The sequence below is a fragment of the Prinia subflava genome, chromosome 14, assembly GCF_021018805.1.
Source record: "Prinia subflava isolate CZ2003 ecotype Zambia chromosome 14, Cam_Psub_1.2, whole genome shotgun sequence".
NCBI classification, from domain to species: Eukaryota; Metazoa; Chordata; class Aves; order Passeriformes; family Cisticolidae; genus Prinia; species Prinia subflava.
In genome coordinates this window covers 6,340,101-6,365,454 of record NC_086260.1, presented here as the reverse complement: position 1 = coordinate 6,365,454, position 25,354 = coordinate 6,340,101, and the positions used below count along the sequence as shown (strand labels likewise).

At 42.4% G+C, this 25,354-nt stretch overlaps 1 long non-coding RNA gene across 23 annotated transcripts in view; it reads right to left on the bottom strand.

The window, feature by feature from the left end:
- Positions 1–25,354, bottom strand: part of LOC134558028 (uncharacterized) — a 95,332-nt gene that overhangs the window by 13,327 nt on the left and 56,651 nt on the right. For 12 of the 23 annotated variants that reach the window (XR_010082267.1, XR_010082264.1, XR_010082269.1 and 9 more), the window contains 6 exons: positions 21,366–21,433; positions 19,871–20,849; positions 19,086–19,149; positions 14,803–14,945; positions 12,186–12,304; positions 6,155–6,281 (listed from right to left, as the gene is read on the bottom strand). This is a non-coding gene — a long non-coding RNA (uncharacterized LOC134558028). The other 11 variants (XR_010082258.1, XR_010082259.1, XR_010082261.1 and 8 more) reach the window with 8 other exon arrangements.

Sequence of the window (25,354 nt, the reverse complement as noted above, 5' to 3'; positions counted from 1 at the left end):
AATACAATCCCATGTCAAATGAGAAGTCCAAATGGGACCTTACCTAGACAGAACACTGTCCTCACACTGGAGTTAAGGAAGTGCAGCTAAATTCCCAGAGATTTTCCTAGGAATTTTCTGTCCTTCATTTGCACAGTGTGGAAGACGCAAGTTAATGATCTTACTTTTGGTTCTCTACTTGCTGTTTACTACTTGCTGCCTGTTGCTTGAGCACTTAAGAGAAAATCGTTCATATCTTCATGGGTTTTCTGTATTTCTCGTAAGTGGATCATGCAAAACCGACAAAAGTATTCCTCCAGCTAAATCACATGTTGTGAGAACAGGGAGGGGGTGAGAAATAATAAAAATAAAGTTTCAGAAATGTTAGGGTGTCCAAAAACCTTTACAAGGGCCTTTACACTGTATGTGTAAGACTCAGCTATCACTAATATCTATTTCAACTGGGAATATGCAACATCTGCTTGAAACCCCAGTCCTTGGCCAAAACCACAGAAGGAACCATCCTGAAAGAGTTTAATTCGGGTAACTGAGGAAACTGAACCCAGTTCATTGGGAAGGCATTCAAATGCAAGAGACCTTAATCACGGGTAAGTGATGAAACTGAACCCAGTTCATTGGGAGGGCATTCAGATTCAAGAGACCTAAATCACAGGACATCTTGCCTTGCCTTGAGGTCCCACACTCACCTTCCATCACCCAGGAAGAGGAATCTGGAAGATAACATGCTATGTCTGAGATCTAGCACTAGAGCAGAGCCAGCCAGCATGGCAGGAGACTATTTATTTAGAAATAAATAAACAAAATATAAAGAAAAATACAAATCCTGCCTCAACACCCAGCAATACCCTGTCACATCACCAAGGATGGCATCACTGTGCAGCACATGATTCCCCCAAACCAGAGTCACTCTCACCCACTCTCACTGCTCATGCAGCCACACAGACAGTGCATGTGGAGGCACCTTCTCTATGTTCTAACAGAGATGCAGGTGGCCTCTGGAATGGGAGAGGCAGGGACCGTTTGCCAGGGCTCAGAGCTAAACCAGGAGCTCCAAACAGACACTGGAAAAAACAACTGCTGATAGGAAACAGTAGTTCATTAAATGTTTGAATGTAAGTCTGCCCCTTCTTACCTGCAGCCCCTCCTTGCAACCTCATCTCTTATGTAAGATTGTCCTGTCCACCCTAATTCCATTCCAGTTTTATGTTCACTGTATATGTCTTTGTAGATCCCCAAACCCAGTGTCCAACCATCTGTCCTGCTTAATTCTCATTGTATTTATCTCCACACTTTCTTTATCAGCCTTGTTAGCAGCTCATTAGCTCCCAACATCTCCCTGACACCCATATTCTAACTAAAGCCCCTTTTACCTGGTTCTGGTCTCTGTCCACCCACTCACTCCTCACAACCCTTGTGCACACTGCCTTCCTTGGGCATCTCCATTGAGGCCAGCTTGGTATCAGTCACCCCCATCCCAAACTATTATCTGGCCTGGAAGAGCTGTTTGTCTGGACAAGGAAATGTGGAAATTTTCACCACAAGTTCATGTGATGCAACACTGGCAAAGACTTAGGGCCAAATCCCTATCTGAAACTGGAAGGCATCAGAACTGGGAATGGAGCACAACCAAACTCAGAGACAGGTAGTTGGCCCCATCACCACTTGGTATAAATTTCCTCCCTGGCACCCAGCCATGCCCCAGAAGCACCACTGTGGGCTGTGGAGGAGCAGCAAGCAAAAGGCTAAACTGGCTGTGGAAGGAACTAATGAAGATGTGCAGAGCCCTTCATCCTGCAGCCAGCAAAACCCTGCCCAAGTGCAGTGTTTTACAGCTGCACACAAGCTATTTGTTATCCCAGGCCAAAAAGAAAAAAAAAAAGAGCTGTTGGTTTCTGTCCATTCCTTAGATGCCATGTTTTAAAAGAACAAAGGAGCAATGCTGCCACCAGGCCTCACCAGAGAGGGACGTGATGGGGCTGGAGGACAGGACACTTGTCCTGGGGAAACCTAACACTGAACTGGGGTATGGGACACAGGGTGCCAGACCCGAGGTGTTCCATCTCCAGGGAAGAGGAATATTTCTGACACATCACCCTGGCACCTCCAGCAGGCCGAGAGCAGGGAGGGAGGCACGGGGTGAGCGGGCTTTGCTGTGCAGCGCTTTTGGAACAAAGCAATTTTACTAAAAAAGGAACTTGCTTGGAGCGCTTCAGTCCATCAAGCGCTGAGGCCATGCCAGCTCTGTCTCCATCCCGCTGCAGTCCCCAGTGACCAGGAGGAGGATGAGGAGGCAGTGGGAGGAAAACGGCAACAGACACTCTGCTCTGTGCTGGTGGCTCAGGGCCAGCCACAAGTGGGCCCGAGGGTGTCGACCAGCCCACAGAAGGGTGGGGAGAAGCAAACGGGGGTTTGGTGGCTGTTCTCGCCAAGGAGCAGCAGGAGACTGGTGGGGAATCTTTCCCTCTGTTTTCCCCTACCCACTCCTGCTGCCCAGTGGCAATTGCACGTTCCTCAGGGCATGAACCTGCTCCTGCTGGGTGTCTGTGCCTCACCCGTGCCCTGGGACACCACACTCAACAGGGTGCCCCAGGGGCACTGCTGTGGGTAACAGCCCTCTCAGAAATGCAGTTCTGCCTACATGGATAATATCAACTTATTACAGCATTTCCCTTTATAGCTGTGCTGCAGACGGCGTTTTCGAAAGGCTGTAAAGCATTCTTGCTTTTCCTTTCCATTCCTCAGTGCAGCTTGACAAGCTTTGTGGTTCTTTTCTTAATATGTGGGTTTATTTTATGTCACCAAGCACTGGCAAGGACAGAGAGGCTTTTAAGTCACAGTAATCTGAATTTTAGAAATAACAAGCTACAAAGATCTGTGATTAAATGTGGAGCACGCAAGAGAAGCAAAAACAAGTACTCTGTGTTCTTTAAAAGATCATTTGGGTAACAGTGACATAACCTAAGTACCCGGTTGCAGTCCAATTTAATCAGGAAATATGCCTCTAGAGCAGAACCATCTCACTTAGGAAAAGAAACAGAAGTACACTCACCACCAGTAGGAGAAATTAATGCATTCCATTTAGACAAGGATTAATTATTATAAATCACTGAAAAATACATTTGCCCCAAGTGGGAGTACATGGTCTTCTATTCATCAAGTTGCTTTCAAATAGTCATTAAATATCTAAAGACAGAAGACAATTTTGTTCACCTAAAACAAGCACTACAAAATGAGGACCACCTTTTTTGTCTGCAGCATTTTGATCAAAAGTAGTTGCCCCAAAGGAGGACAGGCAGAATATCTGCTAGAAGAAATGTGTATAGATGCAGAGGACTCTGCTAATTTCAGTATAATTTTTCATGTAAGAGTTGTCCTGTCAGTGCTGATTTTTCTCTATAATTTTTATCATAAGTTCACCAAATTAAATTTATATTTGGTACTAATTTTGTCCAGTTTAAGGGCCTCAACTATAACCTCAATGGCATCTCAAAGGGTCATAAATCAGATTAAAAGCCAAAAGTTACCACAGTTGAATGTTTTGATGAAAAATGAACGTGGTGGTTTCAGGAAGGGCAGGAATAGGCATCTTATTAAGGTCTCCCTTTGCACAGGGATTCTATTAAAATATTTCAGAAGGATGATGGTGGGACAAGTATGTCTGAAATAAGCTGGCCTATTAACAGCAGGCTTGGCTTCCCTGCATCACTTACATTTCATTTTCTGTTTGTCTCTGGGCAGTCCCTGGCATGTCCTTGTGACAGTGCTCTAATAGAGCATTGCTCTGGGTAAGAAAAAGTGAAGGAAGAAGAAGAACACAGTCAAAATAAAATTACTTTGTCATTTACAAGAGAAAAGAAGAAGTGCAAAATTAAAGGACAGCAGGAAACAACTATGTTACCAACTGGAGAATATTATTTTTTTATTAAATTTATGTGTATGAAAGGCTTCTTCTGTGAAACACTCCCCAAACCATCACTCCATATTTGTGACATAGCATTCCTGGTGGGATGGGAATGAGAAACTTGCTTCCTTTTACTTTGCAGGGCCAGGGTGAGGCACAGAGCAAATATCAGACGATCCTGATGGGTCTCTTCCAGCTCAGTATATTTCATGATTTCTGTGATACTTTAATCAGCAGAACCCCAAATGCTGAGGTTGACATCACAGCCAACTTTATCTGGGATACTAAGAGATGGCCTTTCAGGTAAAGCATTCTTTCTTTTTTTGATAGTGTTTTTCTCCGGTGTTTAAGGCTCAGGCCTCACCCAGCCCAAGCAGTGCTGATGGCCAGTGCTTCCACTGACATTTTTTCCATTACTAAGTAATGTTCTACCCTAACATACTTTGTTTAACACCAATAAATCAGGACAGTTCTTTTAATCATGCCCGAGACTGAACTGGGCAAAATTTTTAAAGGTTAAAAAATTTGGTGAGTTTTCAAAAAGCTTTTTTTTTCTTTTTTTAGTGGCACAGTCCAGCACTCCCTGTTCCTGGCTGCAGCTCAGAAGTGCTCTGAGACATACATCTTTTTGTGTCAGTTCTGACCCAAATGAAATCAAGAAACCTTGGAAATCTCTCAGGAGATGGATTTTTGTGAGTTTTCCAATTTAAAGAGGCGGCGATAAACCAAGATAAGTGTGTGAGAAAAGATCTGCAGCATATGGAAGGCTCATCTATAACTAGATATGTCTGCCTTTATTTTTATGGTCTTACACTTTTCTAGAGATATGCCTACAGGCACTTGATTAACACTGGAGTTGTTATGTAAATGAATGAATGGGACAATAGATGTAGTAGAAGAAAGCCTTCATTCTTAACTCTGACAAATGCTTGCTTTCCAAAGGAGAGATTGTTTTAATTGGCCAGCTAGTTTCTTAGAATGGGTTAGAAAGGACAGGGAGAGGACCTTCAAAAGCTGAGCAATTCTGAGGCTTTTCCCAAGCAGCAGCAATGATAAAAGAAAAAATGCCGTGCTTGTTTCTGTTACTAATAATTTAAAATGCTAATAATTTAAAAATGCTGCACTTTGTCATCAATCTCAATTTGCCATAACGAGCCTCGCAGGAAGTTCAAAAGTTGCAGTGGGACAAAAATGGGCCTAAGGAATGTTGGGCAATTCAGAAACATGATTCCAATTGCACCAGATAATGTCTGTATTACCCTAAATAATATTTTACTATTATGCCTGTTCTAAAGTGGAGGCTGTATGCAGTATAAGCACATATATATTTATAGATGCACATTAATATAGAGAGTCCATGTGTCTACATGAATGCTCGTATTAAAAAATGTCAAGGGGAAGACTCCTTCAATAGCTATAAAGGTTTAATTTCTTTTCTAGTGTGTTCCATGTTTTACTTGGTTGAAGGCCCAGTATTTACATGTTTAATTATCTAAGATTTCCTCTCTCCCAAAGAACACACTGGCTTGCCATGTTCAGTAAAGTAAGGAAACACAGAATAAATCTTTCTAGTGGAATAACTACATGATACTAAACCCATGTTTTATCTTAGCCTCACCATGGACTTCAGTTTCTTTAAGTGTATCTTTGTAGCAACCAAACTTGCCATAAATTAGTCATGATGATATTACAGCTGAATTTAATTTCAAAGTCTCTCAGCAAGTTGTTAAGTATTTGTTGTGTAGGTCATTGCTGAGGAAATTTGAAAACTCTGATATGATTTATGAATATTACTATATTAGTACAGTATAAAAGGCTATGGGGAACACAAGCACATAAACCTTTGTTTAATTTCATTCCAATAAAAATTTCATTTCTTACAGCAAAATAAACAAGTAAATCAATGTTGAATGATTCTGTTGTTTTATTACATAACTTAAAACTTGCCTTTAGACATCCAAGCCAAGTAAAATCTGAGACTCTGCTCATTTTTGTTAAAACATAATTATTTAACACTTAAAATTATTCTGCAGAGGTTACTTCCTTGAATGGCATCCATCATGTGATGTAAGAGAATGTCCAGGAACAAAAGGCTTGGCTTTTTTTCCCCCTATGCATCATTATATTTTCCCTATTATTAGCCAATTTCTCAATGTAAACCTTTTTCTTCTGAAGTTTACTCAACTGTTCATGGGATAATTAATTTCCTAAATTTCCCACAACACCAGTGTTCAATTTAAGAGATGCTGTTACCTTGAGATTTGATGCTGTACGTGTTGCATGGACATAGAACTTCTGTTCCTCATCATGTAGCCCATCCCCATAACTGGGGAGCAGTCCCATCAGTACGGGTCCCTCTCAGCTCACGGAATGGGAAATGCTGAGTATTGAGAAGACAAGGTTAGAAGAGTCAAACCTTTGGCCATTTTTGCCAAATCACAAGCTAGTCACAGCTTATATTAATCACCAGATGAAGCTTCAGCTCTCCTTTAAGAAATTGAAGCTTGTGGGACTTGCACATGGAGAAATACGGGGACATTTTGGAGGATCTGGCTCCTCCTAAAGCACAAGTCTGTTAGCTTCTGCAATAACATGCAATGAAAATGTCCCTCACACTAGTGAATGACTAGCCTAATCCAGTGGAATTTCTAATTTATTGTAGGTGTATATATGCTAGCTTCTCAGAAAAATTGCAGACATTTCTCGATCACTGGGAGGCAGTAATCCCCAAGCTTAACTAGGTTTTCTCTTGGACATACTGCTTTGACTTTAGGTGGGTCACTTAATCTTTCTTTCGCTCTCTGTTTTGCTGTCTATAGAAGTATGATAATATTGGCTCACATCACCTGCTGAATAAGCCAATATGCAACACAAATAGCTGATGTGAGATTAATATTTCTAAAGTACTCTGTTGCTGAGAAATGCTGTCAGTTCAAAGTGTGTGCTACTATAATTATGGTATACAGTAGGAATCAGGCAGCTTGTGGATATTCTTGAGCCAGCCTCTGTATCTGCTACCTGAATTCACATGTACATGTCCAGTGGAAAAGAGATTTAAAAATAAAAGTGTCCTTGAAAGTAGATGAGAAACTTTGAGCCAATGGAGAATGCCCCTCAACACCTACCTGGGGCTACACGTTTTTTTCCCAGCCAGTTCTGTCTGATTTTGTTTCCTCGTGTACTCAAATCCACAATTTTGGCGGGTAAAGGAAGAAGGGACAGCCTTGAGAGAAGGATTGTGGTAGGTCAGGGTACAGTAGGGTTTGAAAAGACCCCTCAGGGTTTTGATTCACAGTGTCTGCCAAAGCCACACACCTGATGATGGCAGAGCACGAGGTGACAGCAGTCCTGCCATCTCCACGAATCTCACTCCATGCCCAACAGGAGGATCCAACAATCCACGTTGCTGCCCCACTCACCAGTGAATTGAAGTACTAATCTACTCCCTTTGGCTGGAAATGGCCAGAGAAAGGGAGACTGGCCATTCTTTTTCCATCCTCAGAGAAAATATTAGTTTGATTTTCAGAGGTGAGCATTATGAACCTCATGTGAAAATCTTGTACAGATCCTAATGCAGCATCTTATGCCACAGAGCTGGAGGAACAAGGAGCATTTCAGCACTCTTAGGAGAGCTCAAAAATATTTTTATCTTGAAAACTATGAAGTCATCAGAAAGGGCTGAAATTTTAGAATGAATGAGATTCCACCTATACTAAACAAATGCTGAGTTGAATCTTCTCCTCCTTTTTTCTGTGTCTCTTTAGCTCTAACTTTCTTCCACCTGGAAAATGCCCTGAACATTTTAGGAACTATCAGGAGCAAGAAACATCCATTCAGTCACAGCTGGTCCAAGGCATTTCTGAAAAAAAAGTCACTCTGTTTTCACTGTTGGGCAGTGGACGTTCCAGCAAAGTGGAACAGTGGGTGAAGCAGGCTTTTTCCCCCCCTAACTCCACGTTTCCCCAGGGAATTCCTATAGATTTCTCAGCATCCACCTGAGCAGGGTCATGGTGCAGCTGTACTGTGTTACACCAACTCAACATGTGTCTGTCTCCATTTCCCTGCAAATTTGTACACCTTTGAGGGGAGAACAGCATTACACAGCTGCTTTGGCCAAAGTGTGGGTTGGTTTGTTTGCATGCTGTTTCATTATGAGAAAAGATGGGCTGCTAGCTTCCTATAAAATGAAGAAAAAACCCCAAAGAAAACAACAGCCTGGAGATAAAAACTCCCAAAGTTCTAGAAATTGTCGACTCTGAGAAATGTAGTGGGTGTAAAAACCACAAATTAAGCTTTACATCCATATACAGCATCTGTGTTTGTTCTGAACAATGCTCAATGGTGAGAGTGGGGAGCCCCGTGAGCGCTGCCTCCCACAGCGGACATGCCTCCCATTCCTGGGGACAGCACACGCCCCTTCCCACGGACACCCCCAAAAAGCCTCTGTCTGTTCTTCACAGCCCTGGGCAGGATTTTGCTTCCTCTTTGCAAAGCCCTTTCCAGTGGGGTGGAAGTGGGCTTTGCTCCAGAAGCTGAGGACGCTTCCCCAGCAGTGTGTGAGCAGGTACCAGAGCAGGTCCCTGGGTACAGCACTAGCTCTGCACTGCTGAAATTCGTGGGAGCTTAGGAGCCTCTGCCTCACTCCAGGTCCAGTTGAGGACTGAGTTTGGCTCATTAGTCTTAGCTCAGATCATGCAGTGTTCACCTAACACGTGGGTGAGACAACAATTCATCCTTGTTAATCTACAGTAAGTCAGGAGGGGACAGAAAATGTTAGCACTGTGGCTAATATTTGCATACTGCCATTCATTAAAAACCCACTGAAATGTGACCCAAAAGGAACTAAATCAGAGATTTTTCAACCAACCCTTCTCCAAAATTTGAATAACATGGATTTTTTTTGTTGTTGTTGTTGTTGTTTTTTAAAAATCCTTTGTCAAATGTACAAAATGAAATGAACATGAAAAAAACCCCAAATCTATTTATCAGGAACATCCACATCTCTGTGAGATCTTCATAGAAGGTGAAGGTATTACGGAGACTATAATGCACAGAGTGCTTTAGGGTGAGAAAGTGCTTCTGAATAGGTTATAATTCATTTAAAGCACAGCAAATGAGTTTTAATGCATGCAGTCAAAGCATTAAAAACTCTTTTAAAAGAAAAGCTTTATAAATATTGAGTTCTTCAATAGATGTAAGACCTCACTGACTCAGTGAGTGGAAATGAAAATGACTATATAAAACTACTTTTACTGTGTCCTTTGCTACTTTGGAAGTTAATCTAGATGCAATTACATCTTGCAGAGATGACAATTCTGTATTAGGACTTAAAATCTTCAGTCCTTCCAGAAGATATTACACAACTCACTTGCACCATGCTATTTGGGAAAACTAAATGCTTGCCCACCTTCATGACTTTCTCAGAGAGGCTGCATGGCAAGTGCACATAAATCTTTCAGCTGAGGTTCAAGCACAGAGAAGGAGCTACTGAATTGTTGGCAACTGAGCTAATATGAACTAATATGAACTTCATGCAAAATTTTGCTTTGGCCGGAATTGCCGGTTGGAGTGAACTTGTAGTAACAGGCTCGTCGGAGCCCTGCCAGGGGAGTCTCTCTGGCAGGCTCTGAACTGCAGCTGGAGCTGCCTTTCCTGTAGTTTGCCCTGAATTTAGGACATGCTTGTGCAGCTCTGCTATAAACTTCTAGCTGGAGAGGAGAGAAAGAGAGGAGCTCAACAGGCCTGAAGCAGAGGAATCTCAGGATAAATCCCAGTGCAAAGTCACACCTTGGGTGAAACTGCAAAAGTGGGAAGTTTATTGAGGTTCAGACTGGGTCTAAGGCCATCTCATCAGGCTGAGGAAGCTGTGGATCCAGGAGAGATGAAATCATGCAGTTTGCTTGTTTTAATGACTGTCTGGGATGCCTGTAGCCAGAAAGTCATCCCCATTCTTAGATGAGAAGACCCCCACCCCCATGGAGCCACACACAGGGAGCTCAGTTCCCAGCAGACAGAAGCTCAGTCCATACCTCCATCACTGCCTACTTGACCACTGGCACAGCAGTGAGGCAAGTTTCACAGGGAGAAGTAACACCTCAAACCTTTAAAAAAACCAAGGAAAATCCCAACAGCACAAGCTTCATCAGTTGCACCATCAGGTGCACATCACTGTCCTCACAAACTTTGTCTCAGCAAAGGCAATATTTGGGCTTGACTTGTTTTCTGCTATCCCAAGTAAAAGAAACCATTGTCTCTCCCTTAAGAAAGCTCTTCCCCGTTCATAGTCAAGAAGATTTCCCTGATATTTTGCCAAGAGTTGTATAACAAATGGCTGATGAAACAAATAACAAGAACAGGCCAGAGAGAAGAGAGGAAATATCTAAAAAGAGCAAAAGGACAAATGAGTCTTCAGAGAATATGAGCTATAGAGGATGCACTGAGTTTATGTCTGGTAGATTTTGCTTCATTTCCAGTAATTCATGCTCTGTATGTTTCTAGAAACAGATAGATGAAATAGTTACAAAACCCACACCAGTGGCTCCAAGACAAGTTGTGAGAGAAAGAAAAGTTTTCTAAGCTGTGACAGTCAAAATAGATTTGTCACTAGGCCAACACACAGAATTTTTCCCTTCTAACTTGTGTTGAAAAAAGCAAATGGGATCATTTCTTCTGTGCCTGATTTCTCTGTCTGGTGATTTCACCCCACCACTGCTGCCCCTGCACTGCATGGTCCATGGACCTCAGCCAGCACCTTTCTGTCACAGTCCTTATTTTCTTTCAGGATTTGAATAGTGGTTAGAGCATGGACAGGACTATCCAAACCTCCAAAGACCAAGGCACCAAGCAGATACTCTGAAGGCATTTTGGTCAGGGGTGTCCCAGCCAGGTGCCATCACTGCCATCAGGCACTGGGAGAGGGACAGCGAGTGTACTGCTGGCACACCCCACAGTCCAGCCTCGACACTGGGGAGGACTTCAGAGGAGTTCAGAAGCAGAAAATCTAGGAGGAGTAAGGGGAAAAAAACACAAATAGGAGAGGAAAAGAAAACGAGAATGAAAGAAAACCCTATGCTGTGTAAAATTTGCATAGGGATATTAAAATAATGCTATTTATAGGCACATTGTGAACAAGCAGTGCTTGTTATTAACAGCATCATCCTAGGACCACTTTGCACATCTGTGTTTTCCATTAACACCAAGTAGCAGCCTCTGGAGCACATGTTGTTTTGTGTGCATCTGCCCTGTGACTGTGAACACCAAAACTGTCTGTTACACAGATATTGGGGAATAATTCCCTAGATAGGCTGTGTATGTATTCACAAGTAAAATATGCAGCCACACCAGTGTGCACACAGAAAACTCTCAATTTGTATGAGCAAAAGAGGAGCTCAAGGCAGGTCAAGTACTACAGAGAGCAAGCTCTGAACTAGCAACAGCAATCCATCAGGACCTGTCGCAGCCAAAAGACAGTGTAACAACCTTTCAACATCAGCCACATCTTAATTTTTGTTTGGGCTGGTTCCACCAGCCTTTCTCAAAACCCTCATCTGTGAATCCAGAATATAACTTGGACAAGACAATGCTTATTCTGACCATTCAATGCATTGTTTAGGGAAATTCAGGTGTAACTAAGCCCCATAAACTATCACTACCTCCTTCTGAGAAGAGTCACCTAGCAAGATAAAAATTGTATGAGTAGCAGAGTTATTTTCCTAATTAAGTTTTCACGTGTTTCGTTTTTGCAATATTGGTACAAAGGAAACTCTCACACATACAAACGGAAATTTCAGGTGACAAATGCCAGCTGATTACCAGCACTTATCTTCTAAAGCACAACCTGATTGCAAAAACTAGAAATTTTACCATTCTTATAAGAAGACATTAAAGCTTAGTAAACCAATTCTCCATTGTCTCAGCAATTCTCTGTTTCTGTACAGTGATATTTTTTCCTGGGATAACAGTATCCATAGGAATTTTATGGGTGGGATTCAGAACAAGGACTTGTGCTGCTAGCTGGAAAATTGCATTTGATCTCTGCTTTTCCTTATCTCTTTTCAGGTTTTATTTTCTCTTAAGTTTAAAGACACTTTGATTAAAGAAATTATTTCCTTTCTTTGGGAGGCTGAATCAGAAGGCACTAAAATCAGTGAGAGCCTTTCCATTAATTTAGGGGAGCTTTACATTAGACTTTCAATTAGAAACACTTAAGTGTAGAAGTATAAAGAAACCAAAGATAAAGGAGAGGGGAGCAGGAGGTGGAAATGTTTCATGAACATTTACAAACCTCTAAGGTTTCTTTTGGCTTTATGTTAAATTTAGGTCAAAGGTTTGGGTCAGCTTTTGTTCTCCTCAGCCCCCATTCGCTCTGATCTTCTGTTCCAGAGTGGGCTCTTGACAGGTGCACTGTGAAAAGGGAAAAATCGGTTTGAAAAGCTGGACTCAAGACCTGCTAGAGGCAGAATGATGAGGCGACTGCTTTGCAGTTTGTTTCATGTCAGAGAGAACACAATTGCCTCAGATAAAGTAGCACAGCATTGGACTGAAGGCCGTAGATATTTTAAGGGAATGTCATGGGAGGTGCACATTAGAATTAAGGCTCCTGTTGTCACCTCCTGCAGTCACCTCAGTGGTGACAAACCCTTCAGGTTTGGGGCTGTGCCAGGCCCTGAGGCAGCAGCACTGACTGTGTTTGCCACTTGTAAAACTATTCACTTGAGGATAGTATTTTGTTGGCCAGTGGCAAAACACCAAATCTCCCACAGGGAGATGGATCACTCGTCCTCCAAAGGTCACAGGACGCCAGGGTGGCAAAACCATTGTCCCCAGCAGCCTTTGCCTGGCACTGACAAGAGAGGAGTGAGGAACAAGAAGAGGATTTTGGCACTTAAGACACAGAGATACAAATAAGGCAACTGCATGAGGATAGCAGAGATAGTATCTTCAGGTTAATTTTCTTGTAGTTTTTATAATTTCTAGATGATATTGTGGGAGAATCAGAGCAGCTTCCTGACACATCTTCTAGCTAACTTCAAAGGGAAGTAAAAGTTGAAAACAGTTACTAAATTTTACTGAATTATGTTAATCAACTGGATAAATGTAGATGAGGGGGGCAGGGGGCAAAGGGCAGCTGATATATGGAAAGAAAAGAAGGATGTGCAGAGCAGTAAAATCACTAGCCCTGGGGGACAACAGGAGAAGCAGGCAGCTTTTAGCCCCAGTGCACTAAAAGTTCCATCACAACACAATTCCTTCTGCTTCATCCCCAGCTTCCTGCTTCTGCCTGAGTCCCCTCCATCCCCACCTCAGCACGAGGGTTTGCAAGGCCCCTGTAACCCAGACCTCTAAGACCTGAGTTAACACAAAACCCTCCTGCACTGCTTGGGTGCAGCATCACCAGATGGGGCTGGCACTTCACATGTGTTTTGGCTCACATTCATCCTGTTTAGTTTAGGCATTTAACCACAGACTAAGCCTCTAATTCCCTTAAAATCCCTCTCCAGCAAGCAGAGAGAGATGGGCACTGCCAGGGACAATCCCTGCTGTTGGAGGGATCACTACTGTCCCTTGTCAGGGGGCACAGAGGGGGCTGGGGCTCCGGGCACCCTGCTCAGTCCAGCACACCACAGACCCTTGGCCACCAGCCACACCTTCCCTTCTTCTCACTGGGGCAGGGACCACGACGTGGACACAGAAGAATAGGCACAAAAATAGTTTCTGGCCTAATTCTTGGCAGCATTGGGAGTGCTGGAGCTGAGGGGGAATAGATCCTAACCACACAAATCACACGGATGCGTTGGTGAGCTGGGAATGACATTGCCTCTGCATGCTGGCTTTTCCAGCTTTCCTGTTGAAGGCTTTTCTCTCTGTTTTTCACCATTCTTGACACACAGACCTGGACAATTTTCCCCCTTTAATTTCTGTTGATATCACATTTTCTTCTGTGTTTATGTGAAACAACATTATTTTCCATGGTTTTGAAATCAGCTCAGGACACAGTTGTTGTCTCGCAACATTTTGGAAACAGCATTTAGGAAACATTTTCAGCCATGAATATTTGAAGATAATTATATTTAAATCACTTCCAAATATGAGATTCTTTTTCTTCTTGAGGGAATTGTGCTGTAGTACTTAAATCCTTTATATTAATTTTTTCCCTTTTTGATTTCAATTCAGACATACTGTGGATTTGTATTATTACTTTTCATCAATAGCAAGTACTTTCCATGCTAGCAGGCTCTCAGTGGTGTCTGCATTGAAAAACAGAAAATACCTATTCCTTGGAGGAGTTTTCTCTAGATAATTTTTTATTTCTAGTCTATGTTTTTAATTAGCAATATTCTCTAGTGTTTCATCTTCCATAGAAACTTCAAATATTTTTAGGACGTCTTTTCAGACACCATAATTGTTTCCTTGTGGAGTCTGAACTGGATCCATGAGATGGTGAGCCCTAAATACCTGACACATTTCACCCTTGTTTTCTCCCATGGGATGGTTTATATCAAGTTGACTGAAGACCTGCTCTGACAGAAGATGCTGTATGCTACAGACATCCAAGCAGTCCCATTGTAATCAATTAGTAAGATGAAATAATTTCAAAGAAAACATTTCCTTTGTCCCATGTAAATAACATTTTCATTACTCATTTCAACTGGCTAAACAGCAAAACCAAAGATTTTTTCTTAATACAAAGAGAATGGTCCTAAAGCAAACACCACAAAGACAAAAGTTGCTGGAAATTTCCTTTCTGGGAAGGGGTGCAACAAAACTGGAGTTTTATTCTTGGGTCACCAATACTTAGGGTCAATTGGAGGACTAACTTTGAAAAAATTAAAACTCTCCTGAGAAAAATAACACATTATTCCTGTTGACTGACTCTAAAGAAGAAAAATCTGCAATTTTACCCAACACATCTCATCTGGTTGCTGTTCATGCTTGGGAAGGTGCATTTCTTTCAGACTGAGCCTGTTGCTGTCACATCCACCTGTCAGCTGAACCCTGGAAGGTTTCTCTCTCTTGTGCTGCCAGGATGCTCCTTTTGCCCCTTCTGTGAACACACAGGACAGGTCTCAGCACACTCAGCAAGATACTTTCAGTTCCATTTGCACAGAGCACCCCTTTCCCATTACAGGAAATCAGGGAATGAGGACTCAGCCCTTCCTTTGGTTGAGAATCACAATTCTTGGGCATCCTGTAGACTCAGTTATTTAGGATACACTCAAAAGACCCCAGTGCACCCTCAAAACAGTTCCTGAGCTTGCTTAGCTTTAAAAAACATAATACTGTCACTGCTCTTGGTGCCATTTGGGCTCAGATTTATGAAAAATAAAATTATTTTTGATTAGATAAGCACACACCTGTACATGTACTCACACTTCAGAGGTTTGGGAGAATTAGATGTAAATGGCTGTTGATGAAACTCCAACACTGTGTGCTGGTGCTGGAATTCAGAGCCAGCTTTCCGGGATTAGGTGTCCCTGACTAACCTCAGCTGTTAGAAATTATTTGGAGCTTGGCCCTGGCAGGTGAGGGGTCACTGTGAGGAGGAGAACAAAAGCTTTTCTTCTCTCTTCTGCCCCTACCTCCCCCCTCTGCGGTATTGGGCAAATGTGGTTTTAATTCAGAAATACAAATGTCATCTTCAAAGTCAGTCTGAGAAGGAAGGGCGGGGGAAAGGGAGAGAAAAAAAAAAACAACCACAAAACCAACCCAACCAAACAATTGGATTGCAATTTGTCAAGATTTTTTTAACTGTGAAATTGAACTGGAAAGTCTTAACAGCTGACTGATGAGCCAGTGGGGGAGGAAGAGAGACTGGGAGTGCTGGAGTTAGTCTGCAGTGCACTCGAAATGCAATGAACTTTCTTGCTGTCCCAAACAGCATCTAATATTTTGCTTTCTTTGAGGCCAGCCCTTTTCTGATGTAAATAATCCTGTGATCCCATGTCACCAGGAGTCTAGGGAAAACAGCTCCACCTTATGTGCTGTTCTTGGAGCGCTTGGAGCGCAGCAGAACTGTCACCAAAAGCTGTTTGTGAGCATTAAGTAGAAAGGAAACATTTTTTCTCCCCCACCTTGCACTTTTGGAAGTCTCCAGACTGGGAAGTATTTTTATTTCAGGTTGTGACATCAATGGGTGCCTATGTGCTGCAGCTCTGACAGCAGATGTGAATAATGGAAAAGGGTTCTGAGCACGGGAAGTCACTCTGAGCACTGGCTGTACTTTCCTAATGTATGTGACATTGACATAATGTGCCCCAGGGTTTTCTGGATCAGACGGTGTTTGCCTGTTCCACGTGCTGGTTTTATGAACAGCAATCAAGCTGTAAATGTGTAGGCAGTTAAACACGTGTAGGCAGCGTGTGTGGTGAGTGGCTTCCCATGCTGTCCATGGGTGGGAAGCGCAGAGCCGAGGTCAGGGCAGCAGAAATGAAGTTTTGCCATCAGAGGAGAGGACTCCTGCTCCCTGGCAGGGCTCGTGCTGGGCGGTCTGGATGGTGGTGCTGCTGCATCATCTTGTTGGCTGGTTGTGTAACACACACAGCACGTGGAAACAGCTTTTGTGATTCACAGAAGCTCAACCAGATACATGTCACAGGAGCTGATGTGTGAGCTGGATACACTCCTCACCAATTAAAGCCTTCATTTCCAAGCACAGAGGCCGGAGAGCAGGGTCACAGCTCAGCAGACAGTCAGTCCAAGCCCCTCTTCCTTGGTCTGTGAGGCAGTGGCCCATCAATCAGATACACATCTCACAGAGCTGTGTTAGGGCATCAGTAGCAATGAGAATCCTGTTTTCCCCTCCCACATCCCCATCCTTCAGAAGGAAAAATCCATTTCTACATGGACTGAAAGCAGGATTAATCCCTCTCTGATTTCCCCCTCTAACTCCTTCTCCCTGACACCCCATTCCAGCTTTCATCCTATCTGGGCTATTTAGTCTAGAGCAGGGAAGACAGAGAGGAGACATGATAACAGTCTTCAATTATATAAATGGCTTATGCAAAGAGGAAGGCAATAAATTTTTATCCACATCCACAGGGGAAGCACAAAAGAAGTAATGGGTTTAAATGCAGCAAGGGAGACCTGAGTTCAGAACTAGAATAACTTCCCTGCTGCAAGGGTCATTGGTCACTGGAGGGGATTGCCTGGGCAGGCTGGGGGGTTTTCCATGGCTGACGGGGTTAAAAAAACACTTCAGACTAATGGGTCAGGAGTGGTTTGTGAGGGGGTGGATGAGGTGACCTCTTCAGGTCCTTTCTAGCCATTTCCCTCTACCCCAAGGTGGTAACTATTCCAGCCTCACTCCTTGGCAGACAGCCACGATGAAAATCCACTCCTGTGGGTTTTGGTACAAGTTGGCAATCTTGTGGTGGTGCCTTAAGTTTTATCTTTCATGTTCTCCAGACTCTGTGCTGCCCAGGGGTGCAGCTCTGAGCTCACATTCAGTGTCACTCAGCTGTCTTCACAGAGCAGGGAGACAAAACAAATCCTTTTCCTGCTGGAGACCAAGGACAATGAGTACAACTTTCAGGCCCAAAAGCACAAACAAGGGTGGATGAAGGGAGAAACAAAAAGGATGGGACCTCACAACCTGAAGCTGTAATTGAACTATTAAACCCCAATATGCAAATGGACCAAAACTTATGAAAGTGTGAGACCTTGTGACCTTTTGTCCATTTTATGACCATTTTGGGTCCACCTTGGGTGTAGCCCTGGTCAGGCCCTGTCCTGCCCAAGGTGGATCCTGGAGTCCTTTCAATAAATCCCTACTTTATTCCCTAGCCCTGTCCAGTCTCTGTTTCAGGTCAGCCTTCTCAAGGCATCAGTGGTAGCAACACAGTTAGGTCAAGGAACTGATGAAGCCAGAAGACAGGATGATCTCTCAGCACACAACAGGCATAGCTGTAAGGTCCTGCAGCACCCAATAATTCTGCCTAATCCTAAATAATTTAATTTTCTCTTGAACAGTCAGCAAGAGAAACCCAAGCTCCTAAGAGCTCATCCACTCTGCAGAGGACAGGTTCTCTCACTCACAAACACACACTGATTCCAAAGCAGTGGCTGCAGCAGCCTCCTCACAAGTAAGACAAAGAGAGTTACTTTGCCCTGTGCAAGATTCCCAGATTCCTTGGAGTGTGCTCGTGTTGGCAGCTGGTACAGCCCCATCCTGCACAGCCCTTACAAAAAGGAGCATCCCTGGAGGTGCTCCGCTCTGAAATGCACTTCTCCCCAAATTGCACTGAAAATGGGATGGATCCTGTGTTTACATAAGCATATCCTTAAGTGCATTGCTGGACTGGGGCCTTACCCAGCTATATTTCAGGCTCCTGGAGGTCAGTGGGGATTGATTAGCTTCTCTGTATGACCTGGGCACTGAAAGCTTACTCGTGTCAGAATGAGGATATTTTACAGCATATAATTTTTTTCACTGCGTTTTAGATATCCTAGGCAGAAAAGACGACCAATAACAACAAAGTCAGAAGTCAGTTTCTCCTAAAAGAGAGGTGTGAGTGAACCCTAACAGATGTAATTTGGATCATTACTGCTGCTGAAGTTAGCAGCCTTTAGCAAGGAGACATGATCAATAGCTATTTGAGAAGATACAGCTGCAGATATCCAAATGGACGAGAACAAGGAAGAGAGGTGCAAAAAGCAATAGCTGAATATTTAAACCAGATGAAAGTTGTAAGGTAGGTTCTTGACCTTGGAAGAACCAGCTTGGTAAAAAAAGTGGAAGGGCAACAATGATTTATGTACTTGCCCTGCACAAATATTAGAATGGCTTATTCAAGAGTGTAGTAAATTATGAACAAAGTAGAGCTTTATTAGATTAATGACAGAGGAGTTTATATAGAAAGGCTGGCATCTTTGGAAAGTGGGTAAGAGAAATTAATTTTATTTTAACTCTTCTGTTTCCAGACTTGAGCACTCCTTTTTCTGCCATGTAGTTATCTGTCTTACACTTGGTAATTACATATCTGTTTCCATATCCTTTGTGACAACAGCATAACTCAATGTAAGGAAAGCAACAGGACACCAGGAAGGGGCACCCATGGAGACAGAGATGATAAGTGCTAAAAGCTTTATCAAAGATGATAAAAGCTAAAAGCAGTTCAGCAAGGACCTGTTTCTAACACTGTGGAAAGAGATGGGAGTTTTGGAATTGCCCAAGAGGCTCTCAGACCTTTATCATGATTACTGTGGTGATGTTCAGAATCCCCAGTCTTGGATCAGACATGCTGATGTCCCTAGAAAAGACAAAAGATGTCAACCACCTCCCACAGGCTTTAAATCAAGCAAAATGGGGTAAAGTTTGGTACAGCAACAAGGGGCCACAACATGAAGTGGTTCACATGTGGTTGCACAGAAAGTTGGGCTAGGACCTCCACATTCTATTTCACATCCAAATGCCTAATCTAGACTAAAGGAAAGAAGAATTCTGTCTGCAACAACTAACTTTTTAAACTGGCTCTAAGGATTCTGTTTAGGAAAAAAAACTCACCACCCTCCCCCCCCCCCCCCCGCAAAAACCCCAACCAAAAGAAAAAAAGAAAAGAAAAGAAAAGAAAAAAAAAAAAAAAAAAAGAGCCCATAAAATACCAAACAAAAATCCCCCCCAACCCCCAAACAAATAAACAACCTCCCCAAACCAAAAACAAACAATAATAAAGAGAAGAAAAAAATCCTAAACAGTTTTTAGTGTATGTAGTTTGGTTTGCAAAATATGTGTAGTAATCCTAACCTGTTTATACGAGTGGAAGGGACAAATCAGTCATCACAGTACTCATAATTGAACATGGAAATATATCTGTAATCATATCAAGTTCCAGCAGTGGCTCTAACAACTTCTTGGACCATTGCCATCCACAAAAGAAATAATTCCACAGAGAAAACATTCAGGGGCACAGTTTGCACCAGTTAATCAGGGCATGCTCAGCTGCATTACTGGGACACATTAGTGGGACACACCAGCCTGCTGAGCATTGAGGTCTGTGGCTGCCTTTAGCTGCAGAAGGAGTGGCTGGCTGGGCTCCCCTCCATCCCTGGGACTGCACTGGAGGAGATCAGTGGCCAAATTCTTCCCTCCATCCTCAGGGTCAGGCCGAAGGGGCTGGCACTGTGCTGCTCATTATTCACCACTTGCCATGTACAGGTGACCTGAAAACTGACCCACAGCCCAGTGAGTCCCCTTTGGGTTTCTCTGTGCTCCAAATCAAGCCTCGAGAGAACAATTAGAGTGAACGAGCTCAAATAAAAATGAATTTTTGGAAGTGTGTTTATGCTCAGTTTTGCGTGCTGCCCTTTGCTCCCTGCAAGACCCCTGGTTCAGGTGTAGTGCAGCTGAAGAGAGTTCTAGGGAGGAGAGGATGGTATGTTAATAGACATGCACAAAAAAACTGCTTAGAGGGGAAAAAAAAGATGGCTGAGAAATAAAAACTATTCAACAGCATCACCACCCACAGAGAATAAATTTCACAGGTAGGATGGTGCAGACACAGCTATTATAGAAACATGAATCTTCAACTCCTTTACATTATTATATTTTCCTTTCCTTGTAAGGTTTGTGGAAAAAGTAGAATATGCTAATAAACCTCGCTGATTTGTCTCCCTTGAAGTTTTGTGTGAGCAAAGTAACACATTCTATTTGAACTTCATAATTCATATGTAATTATTTTTAGTTATGTTCTCTTCAACTCTCAATGAGCAGCTAATTAATTTAAGAAAATCTATAGTCTCCTTGAATTAACGACTATTTTCTCACCAACATTAGCTTGAGCTAAGTTGGCAGCTACACTCTAAAATAATAATAACTAAAACTCATCTCAATGCAGGTGTGATCTGAACAGAGGTTCCCCCCATGATCTCCTGCCTCTGTGTTGCTCAACACCTCATCCCAGGCTGTTCAAGGCTGTAGTATCTGAAGTTTGAAGTATTTGGGTTCCTCTACCTGCAAGAATCAAGGGCTAAATATGCATTTATTGGACCACAACAGCTGCCATCCTTTGATCAGATAATTAGGCATATGCAGGGAGGTGGCACAATTTGGATTAGGTTGGAAGGCTGGGATGGGGTCTGGTGCTTCTGCACAGCAGTGGCAGTTTGCACAAACACCCAGAAAATTCCCAAAAGGAGGCACAAGGAAAAGGAGAACAGCTCCCTTCACTCCATCCTGCCTCCACTGCACCTTCACAAGCAGTGGAAGCAGTGGCTGCCCAGCTTCACCCTCACACCTGCAAACCCTTCCATGGCCTCATTTCCTCCCTCCTCCACATCCTCCCACAGAAATGGGTTTAGCTGTTAAACAGAAAGACTGGCTTCTTTTGGTGAAGTGTTTTAAGATGGTCTGTGTCTGTGAATGAAAATGGGGGACTTATTCTCCTAAAGAATCTGCGTTTTCTAAAGGTCACAGGAAACTATTTTAAAAGGAAATTCATGACTATTTTTGACTTTTTTTTGCACTTACAGTTTCTCTCTTTCAGGGAAGTCTCATCCACATTTCTTCATGAGACATTCAACATGTGCATTCATTTTCTGTTTAAAATAAGAAAAAGATCCAAACCCCACAGGCAATAAATAAAGAAAATAAAGCTTTTTAAAATTAATTAATAGAAAATGAAGACTTTTTGTCCTGATTCTGCAAAAAGCTTTCAAAACAGTGAAATGCAGAGTTAAAAAACACTAATATGGAAAAATAGGCATTTGAATCCATCACAGTGAAATACACTAGTCCATACCACCTTAAAACAACACATTGAAAACACCAAAGTAACACCTGCCTGTGAAATGCTTGATTCTTATGAAATTGTTCCTTTAGAAAATGGTCCCATAGAACTTTTTAACTCTACTTAGTCAGCACAAAACAAATCAAAGAAGATGACTCTCATTTCCTTTTCTAAATGAAAAATGTCCATTTCAGGAGGGAAAGGTCAGCTGTTAGGCAGAGTGCTGGTGCACTTTAGAAAACCTGAAATCTGCACCTGGACTTCCTCACATCCTAAATATTTCCCTCCTTCAGTTTGGCTGAGAATTGCTGTTTAAAACTACTTTCTTCTTCTTGGTCCCTTCATTACTCTGATGGTTGTGTCTTTCTTAGAATTTACTCTTCATGTAACATTTTCTGGATAAAACACAATAAATTCTGTTTTATGTCCTAATTTCAGCTAGACAGATACAGAAGTGTTAAATAGCTACTGTGACATGTCTAATAAATAGCCATCTAACCACATTATAAATAACCTCAAATTCAGCCCAATAAATATTGCAATAAATTTGTCTTTGCCAGTACATCTGCAGGAATATCAGTAATAAGATAGACCAGAAAGGCTAACCATACTAAAGAGCTTTGATTTTGGAAAAAGGCCATGTGCAATATTTCATTCTTCTTAGAGGGGAGAAAAAAACCACAACAACAACAAAAAAGAGAAAAAATTGTTTAGCAAATAATATAGTGTTGGGAAAGGAAGAGATTGTTCAACAACCTGCAATTTATTTAGCTGACAAAAAATGAGACATGCAAAGTAGGGCATGTTTAGCTGAACATTGATGGCAGTTGCACAACATTTTCATGAATTAAAAAGCAATAACTTTCCAGTTATTAATTAACTCCTATTGCCAATACCATTACCAGCAGCTGGAAACATCTACTGAACAAGACACACGGGTCTTTTATTTCCAGACTGCAATCCTGTTCCGACTGCCAAAAGTTTTTAAAAATATTCCAAGTATTTGGCTGACTCTTCAGTAGCCTCATCAATATCCCCCTCACCAGCATTTCTTCACCTACCACCCACATTTTGCCATCCTCTGGATGACAGAAGCCAGGAGCACCTCAGCTGGAAGAGGCTGGTGAGGCCCTGGTGGGAAGGAGAGGTCTGTCCCCACCTCCCACGTGTGTGCAGCACCCAGCCCTGCCTAGAGCCACTGACACCCTGTGCTACCAGAGCAGGGGTTAGGCTCCTCATCTGTGCTCTGCCTCCTGGAAAAACATTCTGCATTTCCACTGCTCAGACTTGGACATCTTTAAGGTTCCTTCCTGGCTTTGCTTCCTTCATTAACCAAAAAACCATTCACTCGGGTGAGCAGTGATGACAATACCTGCCCCAGTTCTTTGTTTATTCCAGTCTATTTAGTTTAGGCTGTTTAGGTTTTATTTCTATTTATAAACTTAGCAAAAAAAAATCCATTCAGAGCAAGCTTTTAATACCACTGTTCATTCTTCATTCCCTATTTATATCCTTCTGGAGTTCTGTGATCAGAAGATAGTACTACCAGCTTCCCTTGGTGTAAGTTTGCTCATAGAAAAAAAAGGAAAGTTACACAATAGCTCTACCATTACACAAAGGATGTGCATAAACATCTGCATAATCTAATATTTTCCACAGGGTCAGACTAATGAGACGTGTACTCTGCATTTATTTCTAATGGCTCAGTTTTGGTAAGGACTGTGGAAGCACAAAAACTATGAGAAAAAGGGAATATTTCTTCTGCATTCAACTTGAATCATCAGTGGTGGCACTGCAGGGAGGTGGTCACAGCCCCAAGCCTGGCAGAGTTCAAGAAGAGTTTGGACAATTCTGTCAGGCACTCTGAGAGCACTCTGGTGTGTCTCTTGGGGTGTCCTGTGCAGGGCTAAGAGTTGGAGTTGATGATTTTTTTGTATTCCTTCCAAATCACCATATTCTGTGATGCGCATTGAAGGCACAAAAGGTTGTCCATAGAAACCTAAATTTTGGGCAAAGCAGATGTGAAAACAGAAATTTTCTGGGAGTCTATGAGCCATGTCAGAAACACATCATACATGCCTACACCCAAAGCGTGGTTAGCTTGTCTTCTGCTCCTTGGGACATGACCACACAGAGGCTTGGAGTTCCTTCATCAGCTGCATTGATTGGTAAGAATTCCCCAGGAGCTCTGCAGTGGGAGAGACCAAAGCTGTTTGCTCTCACATGTGATCATTCTTTCCATCCCATTCAGTCATCTTTAGACTGCCCCACTCTTTCCCTACACAACACCCCACAGGGCTCTGCATCTCCCACCTCCACAGATATTTCAGCGTGGAAGGAACAGGCTTGGACCTGCTCAGACTCTGTTTGATGCCATCAAAATCCACCCCACCTTCTCCAGTTGTGGCTGCTTTTCTGCCCAAGGAGAAACGTGCCAAACGCAGAGGTGCTGATCACATAGGGTGGTTTCCTCCAGATGGGATCTAAGCTCTTAATTTTATAAATAAATAAATACAGCACAGACCATATTGACAGAACAGTGTCCTGTTCTACTCATGAGGTGTCTCAAGGGGGGACAGAAAGGCTCTCAGCAGAGCACAGGACAGGCACACTGAAGCAGAGAAATGTGTGGGTACAGAAGGCCCATTTTCCCTCAACTGCTTTAAACCACAGTCTCATTACAGGTGGAGGGTGGATGGAGGGAAGTATGAGCCTCAATTAATAGCTCAAGGGCTGGGACATAGCTAATTATAAACCCATTTACCCTTAGCCTAAACATCCTAATCTTAGCCTCAAAATATACAAGTCTGCCTGGAGCGACACAAAGCAGCGATAGCCCATGCAGGCACTTGCCAGCCTCAAAGAGTCTGTGTTGTTCTTGCAGTTATCACAGTTTATTTTTGGGGCATCGACACTCCAGAGGCTGTAGAACAGCAAGGCACCATGAAGAATACAGTGATTTGTGACTTCAAGGATGAGGGGAACCTTTCCAATGATACCACTCTCTGTCTGTCTCCACATGATGTACTGCAAAGGTTAATTTGTTTTGAAATCCCCATTTTTAATTTGCATTACTGATCAACCTAGTAATTACAAATGTTAATCTATTCTTCAGTGGCCTTAAATTCAGAGATAGAGATTGTTAAACTAAATAAAAATTCCATCCCTTGCTCTGATTTATTAAAACTGGAGTGATATGGAGAACCCACTGAGTCAGAGCACTGATAGGAGCATGCTTTCAAAGCACATCCTTAATTAATTTTAAGGCAGGATGGACCAATTTATATCACTTTGATTTAAATCAGTTTTGTTAATTGTGATTTAAATCACAGTTTCAATAATTTAATTTGCATTGCAGTTGTGCTTTCTAGCAGATATTCATGACAAAGGGTTATGCTCAGAGACTGACAACTAATAAAAATGCTTAATTGCAAAGAAAGGTAGCTCTGAGCTGGTATTTAGTATTTGTTTTTGTTAACCTAGAGAATACACTAATATCACACGTCACTATATATCTAAGCATTTATTTTGGGGGTTGATTTTTATGTTTGATTTATGAGAAAACAGGACATGGAGTTTTTAGTCACCTGATCCACTTTTTAATGTGCTCTTTGTGTCATGCTGCTTCTGAACAAAAATATCCAGAAGAACATAATTGTTTAAGTGGAACTTAATTGTGTCCTGCATATTTTAGGAAATATTATCAAAATATTCCTTGCATTTCAAGGCA